The 19,265-nt window shown below is 40.5% G+C and overlaps 1 pseudogene; it reads left to right on the top strand.

Moving 5' to 3' along the window:
- The first annotated feature begins 4,588 nt into the window (after window positions 1–4,588).
- LOC132491637 (LLGL scribble cell polarity complex component 2-like) overlaps window positions 4,589–19,265 on the top strand; it is a 39,601-nt pseudogene continuing 24,924 nt past the window's right edge.

Genomic DNA, 19,265 nt, shown 5'->3' on the forward strand with positions numbered 1-19,265 from the left:
ATGTTTGTATACCAGTATTTTTTTGAATACTTGTTTTCAATTTCGGGGGTATATACCTAGGAGTGGAATTGCTAGGTCATATAATAATATGCTTAACTTTTTGTGGAACTGCCAAACTGTTTTCCACAGAAGCTGCACTATTAAACATTCCTACCAGCAATGTACAAGAATTGCAATATCTCCACATCCTCAATAGCACTTGTTATTTTCTGGTTGTTTTTTTATTTTTTTAGAAGCCATCCTAGTGGGTATAAAGTGGTAACTCACTGTGGGTTTGATTTACATTTCCTTAATGACTACAGATGTTGAGTATCTTTTCATGTGTTTATTGGTCATTTGTATATTTTCCTAGGAGAAATGTCTCTCAAAGTCCTTTGCCCATTTTAAAACTAGATTGCTTTTCTTTTTGCTTTTCTTTTGTATGAAATCTTTGTATATTATAGATACTAGATCCTTATCAAATATATGATTTATAAATATTTTCTTTCATTGTATCTGCTGTAATTTCACTTTACTGATAGTGTCCTTTAAAAAATATATATATATATTTATTTATTTATTTGGTCGTGCCAGGTCTTAATTGCTGCAGGGGGCTCCTTGGTTGTAGCAGTCCCCTTAGTTGCAGCAGGCGGGCTCCTTACTTGCGGCACATGGGCTCCTTAGTTGTGTCATGCAAACTCTTAGTTGAGGCATGCATGTGGGATCTAGTTCTCTGGCCAGTGATCGAAACAGGGCCCCCAGCATTGGGAGCATGGAGTCTTATCCACTGCACAGCCAGGGAAGTCCCGAGAGTGTCCTTTTATGCACAAAAGATTTTAGTTTTTATGAAGCCTAATTAATTTTGGTTTTTTATTTGTTGCTTATGCTTTTGGTGTCATATCCAAGACTCCATTACCAAATCCAAGGTCATAAATATTTACCTCTATGTTTTCTTTTTTTAACTTTGTATTTTATATTGGAGTAGAGTTGATTAACAATGTTGTGTTAGTTTCAGGTGTACAGCAAAGTGATTCAGTTATACATATACATGTATCTATTCTTTTTCAAATTCTTTTCCTGTTTAGGTTGTTACATAATATTGAGCAGAGTTCCCTTTGCTATACAGTAGGTCCTTGTTGAAGATTTACCTCTATGTTTTCTTCCATGACTTTTAGAGTTTTATAGCTCACACTTAAATCTTTGATGCATTTTGATGTATTTTTTTTGCATATGGTGTAAGGTAGGGTTCTACCTTCCCTTGCAAGTGGACCTCCAGTTGTCCTATCACCATTTGTTAATGAGACTGTTCTTTGTCAATTGAATGGTTTGGGATTCTTGTCAAAAATCAATTGAGTATAGATGTATTGGTTTATTTCTGGATTCTCAATCATATTCCACTGAGATATATGTGTATTTTTAATGTCTGTTCCACACTGCTTTGATTACTGTAGCTTTGCAGTATGTTTTGAAATTGGGGGGCATGAGTATTCCATTTCTGTTCTTCTTTTCAAAATAATGTTGACCTGTTTCAAGTTTGTATCTGAGTTCCCTTGCAATTCCATGTAAGTTTCAGGATCAGCTTTTTCATTTGTACCAAAATAAAGGCCATTGGGATTTTCATAAGGATTGCACTGGATATATAGATTACTTTAGGTATTTTTGCCATCTTGACACTATTAAGTCTTCTAATTCATGAACACAGGATGTCTTTCCATTCATTTCAGTCTTCTTTAATTCAACAATGTTTTGTAGTTTTCAGTGTACATGTATTGCACCTATTTGGTTAAATTTATTTCTAAGTATTTTATTCTTTTTGATGCTACTGAAAATTGAATTTTCTCAGATTCCTATCTGGATTGTTCATTGCTAGTGTTTAGAAATACAACTAATTTTCATGTGTTGATCTTTTATCCTGAAGTTTCACTGAATTTATTAGCCCTAATATTTTTTTGTGGATTCTTTATGATTTTCTATATAAGATCATGTCATCTGCAAAGAGGGGTAGTTTTACTTGTCTCTTTCTAATTTGGATGCCTCTTGTTTCTTTTTTTTTCTTAATATTTATTTGTTTAGGCTGCACCAGGTCCCAGTTGTGGCACGTGGGCTCCTTAGTTGTGGCATGTGGGATCTAGTTCCCTGACCAGGGGTCAAACCCAGGTCCCCTGCATTGGGAGTGCAGAGTCTTACCCAGTGGACCACCAGGGTGCCTCTTATTTCTTTTTTCTTGCCTTATTGCTCAAGTTAGAACTTTCAGGACAATGCTGCTTATACAATTTTGAATAGAAGAAGCAAAAGCAGGCATTCTTTTTGTTGTTGTTCCTGATCTTAGGGGGAAATCTTTCAGTCTTTCACTATTGATGTTAGTTGTAGGTTTTTTTTTTTTTCATAAATACCCTTAATCAGATTGAGGAAGTTCTCTTTATTCCTAGTTTGTTGAATGTTTTTACCCTGAAAAAGTGTTGGATTTCGTCAAATTATTCTTCTGCATCGGTTGAGATGATCACGTTTTTCCTTCATTCTATTAATACTGTATATTACATTGATTGTTGTATGTTGAATCTCTCCTGAGATAAATATCATTTAGTCATGGTGTGTAGTTCTTTTAACATTTTGCTGGATTTGGTTTGCAAGGATTTTTTGCATCTATATTCATAGGGGATATTGGTCTGAAATTTTCTTTTCTTGTGATGTCTCTGGTTTTGGCATCAGGTAATGCTGGCCCCATCAAATGAGTTAAGAAGTGTTCACTGCTTTTCTATTCTTAGAAGAGTTTGAAAAGGATTAGTGTTAGTTGTTCCTTAAAAGTTTGATGCAATTCGCTAGTGAAGCCATCTTATCTGGTCCTGGACTTTTCTTTGTCAGAAGTGTTTTTTGTTTGTTTGTTTGTTTTGTTTTTTAAACTACTGATTCAATCTCTTGTTATAAGGCTGTTCAGATTTCCTATTTTTTTTTCTTGCATCAGTTTTGGTGGTCTGTGTGTTTCTAGGAATTTGCCCATTTTATCTAGGTTACCTACTTGTTAGTGTACACTGTTCAGAGTTTTCTCTCACAATCCTTTTTACTCCCTTAAATTCGCTAGTAATGTCCCCATTATGCTGTGTTTAAGTCATCTTTTTCTTGATTGAGGATTCACTTGGATGCTACAAACGTTCATCTATTTCCCAGAGTTCCCACAAAGTCAATTCTGACACTTATCTTTTTGGGGTTTCTGTGTAGGGATGGGCCCGTGCAGCTTCCTATTCTGCCATTTCCACTGACGTCCCTTCTAATTTTTGTTTTGTTTTGCTTTCGAGCAGAATGGCAAAACGCCTCTGATGTGCCAAGTTCCTTCCTCCATACATCCTCTGTGACTGGGACGCAAGTCTTCCATGCCCCGCCTTCCCACTCTCTGGGTTACCTGTCCCCCACCACTTCTCTGAAGCCCCCTCTAACAGTCAGCTACTCTCCTCCAAATTTTCTCCACCTCCCCCCTTTCTCTTTTTTGCACTGTTAAGAGCGGGCTCTTCTTTCCTCAACTTTCTTACGCGCGCGCACTCACGCACTCACGCACGCACGCACATCCTGCTCTTCTCCTTTGGAGATTCCTCACACGCAGTCATTCCCCTGCCGCTTGCCAGCAGGCTGGAGCGCCGCAGGGGCAGCACGGACGTTCACTTGTAAGCTCCAAGGGCCTCCGGCCAACCAGAGCTCCGCTCGAACCTGCGCTCGAAGAGCAGAGCGTGCATGTGCGCGTCTCCCGAGCACGCAAAGCGCCGGCCCGGCCGGCCGCTTGCGCCGCCGGAGCGACGTGGAAGTGAAACGCGCGGGGCTGGGCCGGGGCCCCCGGAGAGCGGGCCGAGAAACTCCAGAAAAGAGAGAGCGAGGAGGGTGAGAGAAAGGGAGCGAGGAAGAGGAAAGAGGGAGGGGTTCTAAGCTAGACGGCTGGGGCCCTGAGGCCGCAGGGGAGGCTGCGGGACCACAGCTCGGCTCGGAGGCTGGAGGCCGGGGCTTTCCCGTAATAACGGACGAAACTTCGGAGCCAATCAGCCGTGGAGGAAAGAAAAAAAGGTACTGCCGGGCTGAGGCATTTTTCTAGCTTCAGTGGGGAGCGCGCCGGGTGCAGCGACCTGGGAGCCCGAGGCCCCAGAGAGTAGCCCTGGATTCGGCCGCGTCTCCCAGGTGCCCGCGTAGGCCGGGCGGCCGGCGGGAAAGGAAGCACCTCCTCCCAGAACTCACGTACCGGATTTAAGCAATAACGTTCGCGCAATAAGCACACATACATATTTTAAAGTGAATATTGTTATTCCATTTTTTTCTATTTGAACTTTTCTTTGAGTGAACTGTCTTACAATAATTTAGTCTGTTTTCTGAAATCTCAATTGTCTTTTTCTTTAAATAGCTGACTAAATCATGGGGTGTTGCCCCAGTTTTGTCTGTAGACGGCTTGCTGTTAGAGAATTGTTTCTCTTGAGGGATCGCAGCCAAGGAGCAAGTCTGCATTTACGTTTTCTGCCTGTGGACTGCTACCTGAAATTATTTAAGTTATCTCCTCTGTTTATTAATATCTTTAAGGTATTTATGAGGAAACAGAATAATCATTCCCTAATCTCTGTCTCCATTCAGGTGGATAATGGAGCTCCCCCCGACCCTGTTTGCACTCCAGTTTACTAGAAAAAGATATGTGAGAGCTGAGGGGGGAGAATGTGAGGAGTTCTTTCTCCGTAAGTAATCTTATTCATTAATGGACTCGAGATAATTATTGAGCACCTCTTCTATGCCAGGCACTGTGCCAGGCAGTAGGACTACAGGACTCACCATCTCTAAGGAAAGATAAAAACAAAACAGAAAGTACTGGTACTCTTCATGAATCTACCAATGTTCTGTTCTAGTTACCTTCTGAGAAAATCTTTCCCCTCATACAAAGACAAATTTCTTAATGGACTGAAATCACATCTGGTTTCCAACCAAGCCAAATAGCTTTGATTTGGTAAAGATTGCCAAAAAGATTTTTGTAATGAATAAGAGAACAAATCAACATGTTAACTCTACCCAGAAAAAGCTAGTGATAGTATTTTCTCTTTATTGGAGGTGAGGAGAGAGGGAGAAATAGTGCTCCCCACTATAAATCATATAATGAAATGATTTTTGTTGTTGTTGTTGTTAATAACTCAGGTGAGAAAACTTGTCACAGATGAAATTTGAAGTTAGCAATCCAGGAAGTACATCTCAGGATCCTTCTACCTGCTAACCTCTAAGTCAGTATTAGTTGCTATATAATTTTAAAGCTATTTTAACATGTAAAAAGTTTTTATTATCAGTTGCCATATTTTCAAGCTTTGTATAGGAATAGTAAGAAAAAATAGATTTGGCCTTAGAAATCAAGGAGTCTATCTTTGTAGCTGGGGAACTGGGGAAACTAGTTTGCCCAAAGCTAAATAGTAATGAAATAAAGTGTTTTCCTAAGGAAAACACTTGAGATGAGATTGATGAAAGGGGGGGAAGAAAGAAATGGGGACAGTGTGTTTCTTTTTTGCCAGGAAAAGTACCTCAAGTAAATAGTTCTCAGGAGGAGGCAGTAGCTACACCACAGAACCAAAGGTGGAAATTTCTGGAAAGTGCCCTCAGAAAGTGACCTAGGATTGTGAGGGGTCGATCAGCTTGAAAGGAGTGATATCTTTTAAATAGAAGAGCAGAATTAATAATTTCCATGCCCAGTCCTACATGAAGTAGATCAATCACGTATAAAGTAAAAGAGAGGGGAATAGTTTTCACAGTTTCCGTTGAAAAGTAGTACAGTTGCAGGAAATGGGGGGTTGATGGAACTGCAACTTGCCCCTGGGCAAGGTTGAAGAAACTACCTTTGGGTGTCAAATGCAAATGAAATAGATTTTTTCTTTTCTTTTTTCTGTCTTTTCCCTCTTGTATAAGAAAATTTTACCAAGTGTTGGAGGTGGGGTACGAATAAACATTACTTGGGGAGAGTGAAATTATATAACATCTACAGAGGAATATTATCAATATCCATGAAAAATTTTAAGGGACATCTATTTTATTCAGCAATTGATCCTCTAGAAATTATTCTGCAGATACATTTGCACATGTGCCAAATGGCCCATGTATAACAGTAGCCACTGTAGCTTTGTAATAACAAGATATGAGACAATTTCAGTGGCCATAAATGAGGAGGGATTAATTAAATTATGAGGTTTCTCTAAAATTAATCATGTACAGCTATGGTCCAGAATGTAGCAGATCTAGCAAATATGTAGTGATTTCCAAGATACATTGTTGAGTGAAATAAGAGAGGAACCAGACAATGTATGTAAAATGCTTCAAATTAAACTTTAGAAATATTTGTATGTGTGCTTGTATGTACATAGAATATTTCTGGAAAGACACACAAAAAGTTGTTGACTATTGTCTCAAGGGAGGGAAGTAGATGTACTGAATACAATTTACTGCCAGTTTTAAAAGCAAGTGTATGAACTATCTAATACAAGTAAAACAAATAACTAATAAAGCAAGTCAAGTACTGGTAGAAGGAAGTTGTTTCTTGAACTGACCACATTCTGTTTTGTAAGAATTCTGCAACTGTCAAAATTGCATTTACAGGAAGAGAAAAAAGAAAACTCCAGTGTAAGTCATTCAGTTAGTCCCTTATCTAAGCCTTAATTTCCTCATTTGTAAAATGGGTATGAGGGTGACTACTTTGCAGGCTTGTTGTCCGGATTAAACATAAAGAATATAAATTATTATGCATGCTAGCACGTGCACGCATGCATGTGTGCGTCTGCGCACACACACACACACACACACACACACACACACACTTCTGGCCAGGCTTCCAGTTTCCCCAAAGCAGTTCCCAAAGGAAGACCAAGCGGGGCTTGAAGCAGGAAGAATTTAGGTATAACCAGGGCATTTTCTCACCAGCACGGGATTTAGCATTAGCAATAAGTCCCATCCCTTTGGATTTCATTCACTAAACAAACATTACCTATCAAGTACTGTACTGGCTGCTTGGATACAGTGATGAGCAAGACAAAACTGTGCTTTAAAAAATATTATGCAGGGCTTCCCTGGTGGCGCAGTGGTTGAGAGTCCGCCTGCCGATGCAGGGGACACGGGTTCGTGCCCCGGTCTGGGAGGATCCCACATGCCATGGAGCGGCTGGGCCCGTGAGCCATGGCCACTGGGCCTGCGCGTCCAGAGCCTGTGCTCTGCAACGGGAGAGGTCACAACAGTGAGAGGCCCATGTACCGCAAAAAAAAAAAAAAAAAATTATGCAGTGTATACATGAATGTGTCTGAATTCAAATGATATAGAACAGAATTAATGTTTCCCTCTGCTGCTACTCTTTTCCCCAGAGGTAATTGCTGATATCCTCATAAAGTTGGGGGAAATACTTTATGACTTTGTTTGGTGCATGTTGTTTCCCCCCTTAGAATAGCATCACACAGTACATGCTGTTCTATAACTGTCTAAAATATCAATATGTCTTGGAGATTTTTGCAAAGAATCAGAAAGATTCTCCCTCATTCTTTTAAACTGCTATAGGTAACCTATTGTATGGATAAATGTACGATTTAGTTAATCATTCCCCTAATGATGAACACTTAAGTCATTTTCTATTTTTTACTAGTATAAAATGGGCTATTAATGCTTGGTTATATATGTTACAAATGTTTTCTGCCAGCTTGTTGCTTGTATTATTACTTTATATATGGTATTATTTAGCCTATAGAATTTTAAAACTTTGATGGAAGCAAGTGTATCAATTTTTAAAAAAGATGTCTTAACAACTTTGTTGTCTTAAGGCCTTTTACATACCCAAGATTATGAACACATTCTCCTACATTTTCTGTTAATGTTTGACATTGACATATTTTGTTCACCTGGACTTTCACTGTGTGTGAAGTTGTGGTAGGCAGTATAATGCCCTTACCCCCAAGATGTCCATGTCCTAATTCCTGGAAACTGTGACTATATTAAATTCAAAATGGAATGGAAAAATGGAATGAAGGTTTCAGATGGAATTAAGGTTGGTAATCAGCAGACCTTGAGATGATGGTATATTAGTTTCCTATTGTTGCTACAAGTTCTGTCGCTTAAAAGAACACACATTTATTCTCTTACAGTTCTGGATGTCAGAAAGCCAACATCAGTTTTCACTGGGCTAAAGTCAGAATGTTTTCAGGGCTGATTTTTTTCTGGAGTCTCTGAATGGAAAGTCCCTTTTCTTGTTTTTTTTCATCTTCTAGTGGCCACTTGTATTCCTTGGTTTGGGGTCCCTTCCTCTATCTTTGAAGCACATCTCTCTAATCTCTGCTTCTGTCATATCTCCTTCATCTCTCTTTCATGAAATCTCCCTCAATCTTCCTATTATAAGAACACTTGCAATTATATTTAGAGTTCACCCAGATAATCTAGGATAATCTCCCCACTTCAAAATCCTTAATTTAATTACATATGCAAAAGTCCCCTTTTCCATATATGGTAGCAATCATAGGTTCCAGGAACTCAGGCTTGGATATCTTTGGAGGACATTATTCACTCTGCCATGTGTAGAGAGATTATCCTAGATTATCCAGATGGTCCCAATGTAATTATATAAATGGAAGAGAGAGACATAACAAAGAACCAGAGAGCTGACACTGTGAGAAAGACATAGTCTGATGGTGATGGCTCTGAAGATGAAAAAAGAGGGCAATAAGCCAAAGAATGTGGAAGGCCTCTAGAGAGTGGAAAAGGCAAGAAACAAGTTATCCTACAGAGCCTCAGAAAGGAACACAGTCCTGTCAACACATTGATTTTAACCCAGTGAGACCCATTTCAGAGTTTAATTTTAGTAAGAACACTTAGCATGAGATTTATCCTCTTAGTAGTTTTTTAAGTATACAATACAGTTATTGTTGACTATAGGGTAGATACAATGTTGTAGCACAGATCTCTAGAACTTATTCATCTTGCTTAACTGAAACTTTATGCCTATTGATTAATAATTCACACATCCCCTCTCTCTGGCTCCTGGCAACCACCATTACACATTTTGATTCTATGAATTGGACTATTTTAGATACCTTGTATAAGTGAAATCATGCAATATTTGCCTTTCTGTGACTGGTTTATTTCACTTAGGATAATATCTTCAAGGTTCATCCATGTTGTCACATATTGCAGAGTTTCCTTCTTTTTAAAGGCTAAATAATAATCCATTGTATGTGTATACCACTATGACTTTATTCATCTGTTGATAGACATTCATGCTTTTTCACGTCTTGGCTATCGTGACTGGTGCTGTAATGGAGTGTAATGAACATGGGAGATTTCTTTGAGATCCTAGTTTCATTTCTTTTGGATAAATACCTAGAACTGGGATTGCTTGGTCATATGGTAGTTCTATTTTTATTTTTATTTTTTGGCCACACCACACAGCATGAGGGATCTTCCTCGACCAGGGATCAAACCCATGCCCCCTGCATTGGAAGTGCAGATTCTTAACCACCAGACCACCAGGGAAGTCCCAGTAGTTCTGTTTTTAATTTTTTAAGGAACCTCTATACTGTTAACCATAGTGGCTACACTATTTTGCTTTCCCACCAACAGTGCACAAGGGTTCCAATTTCTCCACATCCTAACCAACACTTGTGGTCTTTTTTTTTTTTTTAAATAATAACCATCCCTACAGGAGTGAGGTGATATTTCATTGTGGCTTTGATTTGATTTGTATTTCCCTGATGGTTATTGACTGTGGAGCATTTTTTCATATACCTGATAGCCATTTATATGTCTGCTTTGGAGAGATGCCTATTCAAGTCCTTAGCTCACTTTAAAATCAGGTTTTGGTTTTTGGCTGTTGAGTTGTAGGAGTTCCTTACATATTTTGGATATTAACCCCTTATAAGATATATAGTTTTCAACTGTTTTCTCTGAGTCCATAAATTGCCTTTTCACTCTGTTGTTTCTGTTGCTATAAAGGAGCTTTTTAATTTGATGTAGTCCCAGTTGACTGTTTTGCTTTTGTTGCCTGGGCTGTTGTTGTCATATACAAAAAAATTATATTCAAGACCAATGAAGCTTTTCCCCAACGTTTTCTTCTAGGAGTTTTACACTTTCAGATTTCTTCTTTAAATGTTAATCCATTTTGAGTTGATTTCTGTGTATGGTATAAGATAAGGGTACTATTTCATCCTTTAGCATATAGATATTCAGTTTTCCCAACACCATTTGTTGAAGAGATTATCCTTTCCCCATTGTGTATTCTTGGCACTTTTGTCAAAGATCAGTTGACCATGTATGCATATGTTTATTTCTGGGCTCTCTAGTCTGTTCCATTGGTCCAAATCTCTGTCTTTATGCCAGTACAGTACTGTTTTGACTATTGTAGCTCTGTAATATATTTTGAAATCAGGAAGTGGAGTGCCTCCAGTTTTGCAAGATTGCTTTATCTATTCAGGTTCTTTGGTGTTTCCATATGAGTTTTAGGATTGCTTTTTCTACTTCTGTGAAAAATGCTGTTAGAATTTTGATAGGGGTTACATAGAATCTGTAGATCACTTTGGGTAGTATGGACATTTTAACAATATTAATTCTCAATCCATGAATATGGGATATCTTTCCATTTGTTTGTGTCTTTATCAACGTCTTATAGTTTTCAGTGCATGGGTCTTTCCCATCCTTGTTTAAATTTATTCCTAAATATGCTGTTGTTTTTTATGCTATTATGAATGAGATTGTTTCTTTAATTTTCTTTTCAGATAGTTCAGTGTTAGTATATAGAAATACAACTGATTTTTGTATGTTGATTTTGTATCCTGCAATTTTACTGAATTTATTAGTTCTAACAGTTTCTTGGTGTAGTCTTTAAGATTTTCTATATATAAGATATTGTCATTTGCAAACATGGACAGTTTTACTTCTTTCTTTCCAATTTGGATGCCTTTTATTTCTTTCTCTTGCCTAAGTGTTCTAGCTATAATTTCTAGTACTATGTTAAATAGAAGTAGCAAGAACAATTATCCTTGTCTGTTACTAATATTAAAGGAAAAGCTTTCAATTTTTTACCATTTAGTGTGAGGTTAGCTGTGGGCTTGTCATATATGGCCTTTATTATGTTGAGGTAATTTCCTTATATTCCTAGTTTTTTGAGAGTTTTTATCATAAAAGGGTATTTGAATTTTGTCAAATGCTTTTTGTTTATCTATTGAGATGATTGTGTAATTTTTATTGTATATTCTGGTATTGTGGTGTATCACATTTATTGATTTGTATATGTTGAACCAACATCTTTGCATCCCAGGGATAAATCTCACTTGGTCATGATCTACAGTCCTTTTAAAAAGCTGTTGAATTTGCTTTGCTAGTATTTTTTTTTTTTGCATTTGTATTCATCTGGGATATTGGCCTGTAGTTTTCTTTTCTTGTAGTGTCTTTTTCTGGCTTTGGTATCAGGATAATGCTGACTTCATAAATGAGTTTGGAAGTGTATACTTCTCTTCAAGTTTTTGGAAGAGCTTGAGACAGATTGGCATTAATTCTTTTAAAATGTTTGGTAGAATTCATTAGTGAAGCCATCTGGTCCTGGGCTTTTCTTCCTTGGGAGATTTTTGATTATTGATTCAACCTTCATACAAGTTATAGGTCTGTTGAGACTTTTTTTTTTTTTTTTTTTGGCTGTGCCATGCAGCTTGTGGGATCTCAGTTCCCTGACCAGGGACTGATCCCAGGCCACAGCAGTGAAAGCCTGGAATCCTAACCCCTAGGCCACCAGGGAACTCCCTAGACTTTGTTTTTCTTTATGATTAGGTCTTGGTAGGTTGTATGTTTCTAGGAATTTATCCATTATTTCTAGATTATCCAGTTCGTTGGTGTATAATTGTTCATACTGGTCACTTATGATCTTTTTAATTTCTGTGGCATCGTTTTTAATGTCTTCTCTTTCATTTTATTTTGTCACCTCTTTTTTTCGTAGTCTTTCTAAGAGTTTGTCAATTTTATTTATCTTTTCAAAATATCAGCTCTTAGTTTCGTTGGTTTTTTTCACTTGTTTTTCTATTTTCTATTTCACTTACTTATGTTCTGATCTTTCTTATTCCCATATTTTTGATAACTGTAGGCTTAATTCTTTTTCTAGCTTCTTGGAGTGTAAAGTTAGGTTGTTTGAGATTTTTTTTCTTTTTTAATTAAGCATTTATGACAATAAACTTCCCTCTTAGTACTGCTTTTGTTGAATCTCATATGTTTTGATACGTTGTGTTTTTGTTTTTCTCAAGGTATTTTCAAATTTCCTTTTAAATCCAATTGTTGTTCAAGATTATTGTTGTTTAGTTTCCACATTTGTTAATTTTTCCAGTTTTTTGTCTACTATTGACTGCTAGTTTCATTCCATTGTGGTCAGAAAAGATATTTGGTATAATTCCAATCTTCTTAAATTTGTTAAGACTTGTTTTGTGACCTAAATGTGAGCTATCCTGAAGAATGTTCCATGTGCACTTGAGAAGAATGTGTTCTGCTGCTGTTGGGTGGAATGTTCTATACAGTAAGTCCCCTACATACAAACGAGTTCTGTTCTGAGAGCACATTTGTAAGTCCAATTTGTTCATAAGTCCAACTAAGTTAGCCTAGGCACCCAACTAATACAATCGGCTATATAGTACTGTACTGTAATAGGTTTATAATACTTTTCACACATATAATATATAAACAAAAAGTAATGAAAACATTTTTAATCTTACAGTACAGTACCTTGAAAAATACAGTGTACAGTACAACAGCTGGCATACAGGGGCTGGCGTTGAGTGAACAGGCAAGAAGAGTTAGTGACTGGAGGAGGGAGAGGAGGTGGGAGATGGCAGAGCTGAAGGATCAACAACAATAGGAGACAGAGGGCAAGCTGCAGTTTTCACTCACACCTGACGATGGCACAGGTTCTGGTTCCTTGCTGGAATTAATTCTGTCGACCTCTTGAAAAAATGAACCAGTGATGTCTGGGTAGTACCTCTTTTTTTCTCATCATAGATGACATGGTAGCACTGGATTGCATTCTGAACGGCTGCTGCAAACTTCATGTACTGTTCTACGTTCGAGTCCTGTGTCTCAAAAACTAACAGTGCCTCCTCAAATAAAGAAAATCCCCTTGCCATTTCCTACATCGTGAACCTCTTAGGTTCTTCAGTTACTTCTTCTTTCTCTTGTCTCTCTTCGTCCTTTCTCTGGGCCTCCAGTTCCATCAGGTCTTCACTAGTAATCTCCTCATGTTGCACAGCAAGGAGTTCAATGAAGTTGTCCTCTTGCAGATCTAGCTGAAATAAAGATACTATACTACTGTACTCTGTACAGTACTGTATAGTAAAGTACACAGAAGCACAACTACTTGTAGAGGGTGCATGCACGTGATAATGTACACCAGACAAGTGAACTAACTTACGTGATTGGATATGCGAACACACGTTCCCATCTTTGAAAGTTTGCAACTTGAAGGTTTGTATGTAGGGGACTTATTCTGTATGTCTGTTAGGTCCATTTAGTCTGTAGTTTTGTTCAAGTCCTCTGTTTCCTTTTTGATCTTCTGTCTGGATGTTTTATCCATTACTGAGAGTGGAGTCTCTTACTATTATTGTCTTGTCTTATATTGTTTATTTCTCCCTTCAAACTGTCAATGTTTGCTTTATATATTTAGGTGCTCTGATGTGTGTAATATATGTAATTCTTATATCTTGTTGGTAGATTGGCACTTTTATCAGTATAACGTCCTTCTGTCTCTTATGACAATTTTTGACTTATAATCTATTTTGTGTGATATAAGTATAGCCAACCCTGCTCTGTTTTGGCTACTATTTCCATGGAATATCTTTTTCCATCCCTTCACTTTCAACCTGTGTGTCCTTTTTATTTTTTATTTTATTTTTTAAATTTTTATTTATTTATTTATTTATTTATTTATTTATTTTTGGCTGTGTTGGGTCTTCATTTCTGTGCGAGGGCTTTCTCCAGTTGTGGCAAGCGGGGGCCACTCTTCATCGCGGTGCGTGGGCCTCTCACTATCGTGGCCTCTCTTGTTGCAGAGCACAGGCTCCAGACGCGCAGGCTCAGTAGTTGTGGCTCACGGGCCTAGTTGCTCCGCAGCATGTGGAATCTTCCCAGACCAGGGCTCGAACCCGTGTCCCCTGCATTGGCAGGCAGATTCTCAACCATTGCACCACCAGGGAAGCCCGTGTGTTTCGTTTTTAGACAGCATATAGTTGAGTCTTGTGTTTTTAATTCGTTCAGCCACTCTTTGTCTTTTGACTAAAGAGCATTTTTTCATTTAATGTTAATTACTGACAGAAAAAGATTTACTGTTACCCTTGAGTTCATTGTCTTCTTGGGGTTTTTGTTTTTTTCTTTTTTTTGTTTGTTTGCTTTTTGCTCTGAAAGATCCTTTTGTGAATCATGGTGGAATTACCTATACCAGATATTTTAAAGATGCAGAACTTTATAATTATGAGGTGATTTCAGTGAACAAGAAAAGCTTTCCAAAGTGAACTTAGCCAAAATTGTATTTAATCTTCCTTAAATATAGACCCATTTTAGTTACTGGGGAGAAAGTCTGTTGAAATATAACAGGAAGTATTCGCATCCCTCTCTACTACTCCTCCGCCCTGCCCCCTATAGCTTCACATAGCCCAGAATCCATTTACTTTTGTTCCAATAGCCATTATACTTTATATTCTTTTAAAGTGGAAGCTTTGAAGTTGTAATAAATGTATTGTATCATACAACTCAGTTTGTTCAATTCAGTAAGCATTCATAGAGCATTAGGCATCCCTCTAGGTTAGGTACCAGAGAGCAGTAGCTTTCAAACATCTTATACTATGAAAAAAAAAACCATTTTATACTGTGACTCACAGTAACAAGTATCAATATGGCTAACATTGTAACCCACCATGTCATTTGTGTGCGCCTATACTCATAACTGAAACAAGTGTCATGAAACAACACTTATTGGTATTATGGGAGATATACTTTGATATTTTCTATTCTATTTTTTTCTTTCTAAAAACTTTTTATTGAAGTATAGTTGATTTACAATGTTGTGTTAATTTCTGCTATATAGCATTGTGACTCAGTTATACATATATATATTCTTTTTCATATTTTTTCCATTACGGTTTAATCACAGGATATTGAATATAGTTCCCTGTGCTATACAGTAGGACCTTGTTGTTTATCCATCCTGTATATAATAGTTTGCATCTGCTAATCCCAAACTCCCAATACTTCCCTCCCACATCCCCCCTCCCTCTTGGCAACCACAAGTCTGTTCTCTATGTCTGTGAGTCTCTTTCTGTTCCATAGATATGTTCATTTGTGTCCTGTTTTAGATTCCACATATAAGTGATATAATACGGTATTTGTCTTTCTCTTTCTGACTTACTTCACTTAGTATGATAATCTCTAGGTCCACCCATGTTGCTGCAGATAGCATTATTTCATTCTTTTTAATGGTTGAGTAATATTCCATTTTGTGTATATATACATATATACACACATATCACATCTTCTTTATCCATTCATCTGCTGATGGACATTTAGGTTGTTTCCATGTCTTGGCTATTGTAAATAGTGCTGCTATGAGCATAGTTTCCAGAGAAAGCCCTCACCGGTGGGTGTTTGAGGTGCTGGAGGCTCTGCAGGAACATCCTTGGGACCCCAGCCAGATCCTCATTGGCTACAGCTGGGAGCTCATCATCATCTGGGACCTGCAGAGCAGCCACGTGCTCTCTCATTTCCTCAGCAGCCAGCAACAGGAGAATATCTGCTGTCAGCAGGATGGTCATCTGATAGCTGCCATTCTGATAGCAGCTACTGCCGGTGGCCCATGTCCGGTGATACCCAGCAACCAGAGCCCCTGCACAGCTGTGTGCCTTTTGGTCCTTTTCCTTGCAAAGCTATTACCAACATCTTCTGGCTGACCACCAAGCAGGGGTTGCCCTTCACCATCTTCAAGCGTGGCATGCTGTGGGCTGGCTATGGGGACTGCCACTGCATCTCGGTGGTCCACAACAGCCAGCAGACAGCTTCTGACTTCATCTCCCGAGTCGTCGACTTTACTCTTCTCATTGAGGTGGACCGTGCGGCTGCCTTTGATGACCCCTATGCTCAGGTGGTGCTGGCTGAGGAGGAGCTGGTGGTGACTGACCTGCAGACGGCTGGTTGGCTGCGATTTAGCCTCCCTACCTGGCCTCCCTGAACTGCTCTGCCATCACCTGCTCCCACCAAGTCTCCAACATCCTCCTGAAGCTGTGGGAGCACATCATCACTGCTGGCAGCTGGTAGAACACACACTTCTCCACCGTGGAGTGGCCCATAACTCATGGGGCATGAGGACAGCATGGTGAGGTTCTGGGATGCCTGTGGCATGTGCTTGCTGCTGCTCTACAAACTCAGCACTGTACAGGTGTTCCTCACCAACACAGACCCCAGTGAGAGCCTCACTGCCCAGGGCGAGGATGAGTGGTCCCCGCTCTGCAAGGTGGGCTTCTTCGACCCCCACAGTGACAATCCTCAGCTGGGCATCCAGAAGATTTTCCTCTGCACATACAGTGGCTACCTGGTTGTGGCCACAACGGCAGGGCAGGTGAGGGTGCTAGAGCTAAATGAGGAGGTGGAGCACTCCGTGGAGCAGGTGGAGGCTGACCTACTGCAGGACCAGGAAGGCTACCGCTGGAAGGGGCAGGAACGCCTGTGTGCCTGCCCGGGGCCTGTGTGCTTTGAGCCTGGCTTTCAGCCCTTCATATTGGTGCAGTGCCAGCCCCTGGTTGTGGTCACCTTCTTGACCCTGCACTCCCAGTGGCACTTCGTGGCCTTCGGCACCAGCCACGGCTTCAGCCTCTTTGACCACCAGCAGTAGCAGCAGGTCTTTGTCAAGTGCACACACCTCAGTGATCAGCTAGCCTTGGAGGGCTCACTGTCCCATGTGAAGTCCCTAAAGACGTCTCTGTGCCAGTCCTTCCGCTGGACACTTTGCAGCTGGGTGTCCAAAAGGTAGCAGGCCCGCTGGCCCTCCAGGAGATGTGCAGGAGGGGAGCACCAGGGCAGAGCAGACCCACATGCAGAACATGGAGCTGGCGCCCGTGCAATGCAAGATGGAGGCCCACTCGGCAGCAGACACCTTCACGGGCTTAGTCTGGACCCTCTACTTCACTGACATCTACCTGAGGGAAAACTCTCGCCTCTGCCTCTTGCTGTGGGCTGGCACCAATGGTAGTACCGTCTTTGCCTTTGCCTTGTGCATGACACCCGAGGAGCACAGAATGGATGAGCCGGTGTGCGCAGAGCAGGCCAAGGCGATCCAGCTGATGCCTGGTGGGCACCCTGGTGCTGGACGGACACAGTGTGCCCCTTCTCAAGTACCTGGAAGTGGCCCATGACCTGTCAAAGAGCCTGGACATTCAGGGAAGCCACCAGCTGCTCGTTGGGTAAGAAGAACAGTTCAAGGTGTTTCATGCTGCCCAAGGTCAGTGCCAGGCTGAAGCTGAAGCTAACCACCCTAGAGGACTTGCAGGTGCAGTGAGTCACTGTGGCCTGCTTCTGCAGCTGTTGAGCTGAGGACTATAGGGAACCTCACCAACGTGGGTGATGTCCAGGTGGTCTCACTGCCCCTGCTCAAGCCCCAGGTTCATTATAGCTACTTCTGCTAGGTGGATGTCAGCAGCATTGCTTTCTGCATCTTCAGATGCAAATATGGCCAAGGTTTCTACCTGATCTCACCCTCCGAATTTGAGCACTTCTCTCTCTCCACCAAGTGGCTGGTTGAGCCCCAGTGTCTGGTGGATTGAGCAGAAGCAGAGAACTATAGCTGCCCCCGCAATGGATCGGGCCCTGAGAAGGCCTTGGGTGGAGCCAGGAACTCAGCCAAGGTGATAGAGAGGAGAGGAGGTCGGCCCGAGATGGAGCATGCTCTGCTCAGTGATGAGAGGGTCCTGAAGGAGATCCAGAGCATGCTGGAGCGAGACCAAGGGCACTGTGGCAATTGGCCATTCTTAGCAAGTGGGTTACAGCCTCAGCAATGGGGGAGGATGCTCCTGTGTTGCTGTCACTCAGTCTATCTCCTTCTGCGATGGAGTGAGTGGTAGGGGCATCTAGGCTGCATGATGAGCACACACTACTGAGGCCTCTTCCTTGGGGTACACCCCACTTAGAGAGGCCCATGCACTGGGCCAGGCAGGGGGTAGGGGTACCCCCATTTTCCACCCTGCTGCTGCTCCTGGCCTCGGGAGAGGAGACACCCCAGATCCTTGGGGCTATCCCTTCCTGGGCCTTGACTATCTTGGTCCTTTTGTCAATGTTGCACAGTTTTTAAACACTCCCCCCTATTTGTTAGTCTTTTAATTATTTTGTCTGCCTTTTCCTCTCTTGATGTCTTCCTTTGTGTTTTGTTGTTTTTTTGTATAGTTGTGCTTTGATTCCTCTCTTTCTTCTGTGTAGTTTCTGTAGGTCCTTCCTTCCTTCCTTCCTTCCTTCCTTCTTCCTTCCTTCCTTCCATCCATCCATCCATCATTGGGTCTTCTTTGCTGTGTGTGGGCTTTCTCTAGTTGTGGCGAGCAGTGGCTACTCTTCATTGTGGTGCGTGGGCTTCTCATTGAGGTGGCTTCTCCTGTTGCAGGACATGGGGTCTAGGCGTGTGGGCTTCAGTAGTTGTGGCTCACAGGCTCTAGAGCACAGGCTCAGTAGTTGAGGTGCAGGGGCTTAGTTGCTCTGTGGCATGTGGGACTTTCTCAGACCAGGGCTTGAACCCATGTCCCCTGTATTGACATGAGGATTCTTAACCACTGTGCCACCAGGGAAGTCTGTTTTTTTCTTTTTTATTGTGGTAAAATATACATAATGTGATATTTACCATCTTAACCATTTTTAAGTACAGTTCAGTGGTGTTAAACACATTCACATAACTTTTTCATCTTGTAAAACTGAAACTCTATACCCATTAAAAAATGACTCTCCATTCTCCCCTCCCCTCAGCCCCTGGCAACCACCTTTCTACTTTCTGTCTGTATAATATTGACTGCTCTAAGTACCTCATATAAATGGAGTCATACAGTATTTATCTTTTTGTGACTGGCTTATTTCACTTAGCATAATGTCCTCAAGGTTTATCCATATTATAGTATATTGGAGAATTTCCTTCAAGACTGAATAATGTTCCATTGTATGTATATACCACATTTTGCTTATTCATCTATCCATGGACACATGGGTTGCTTTCACATTTTAGCTATTTTGAATAATGGTGCTATGAACATGGGTGTACAGATACCTCTTTGAGA

This window comes from Mesoplodon densirostris, chromosome 6 (genome assembly GCF_025265405.1).
Source record: "Mesoplodon densirostris isolate mMesDen1 chromosome 6, mMesDen1 primary haplotype, whole genome shotgun sequence".
In the NCBI taxonomy this organism is placed as follows: domain Eukaryota; kingdom Metazoa; phylum Chordata; class Mammalia; order Artiodactyla; family Ziphiidae; genus Mesoplodon; species Mesoplodon densirostris.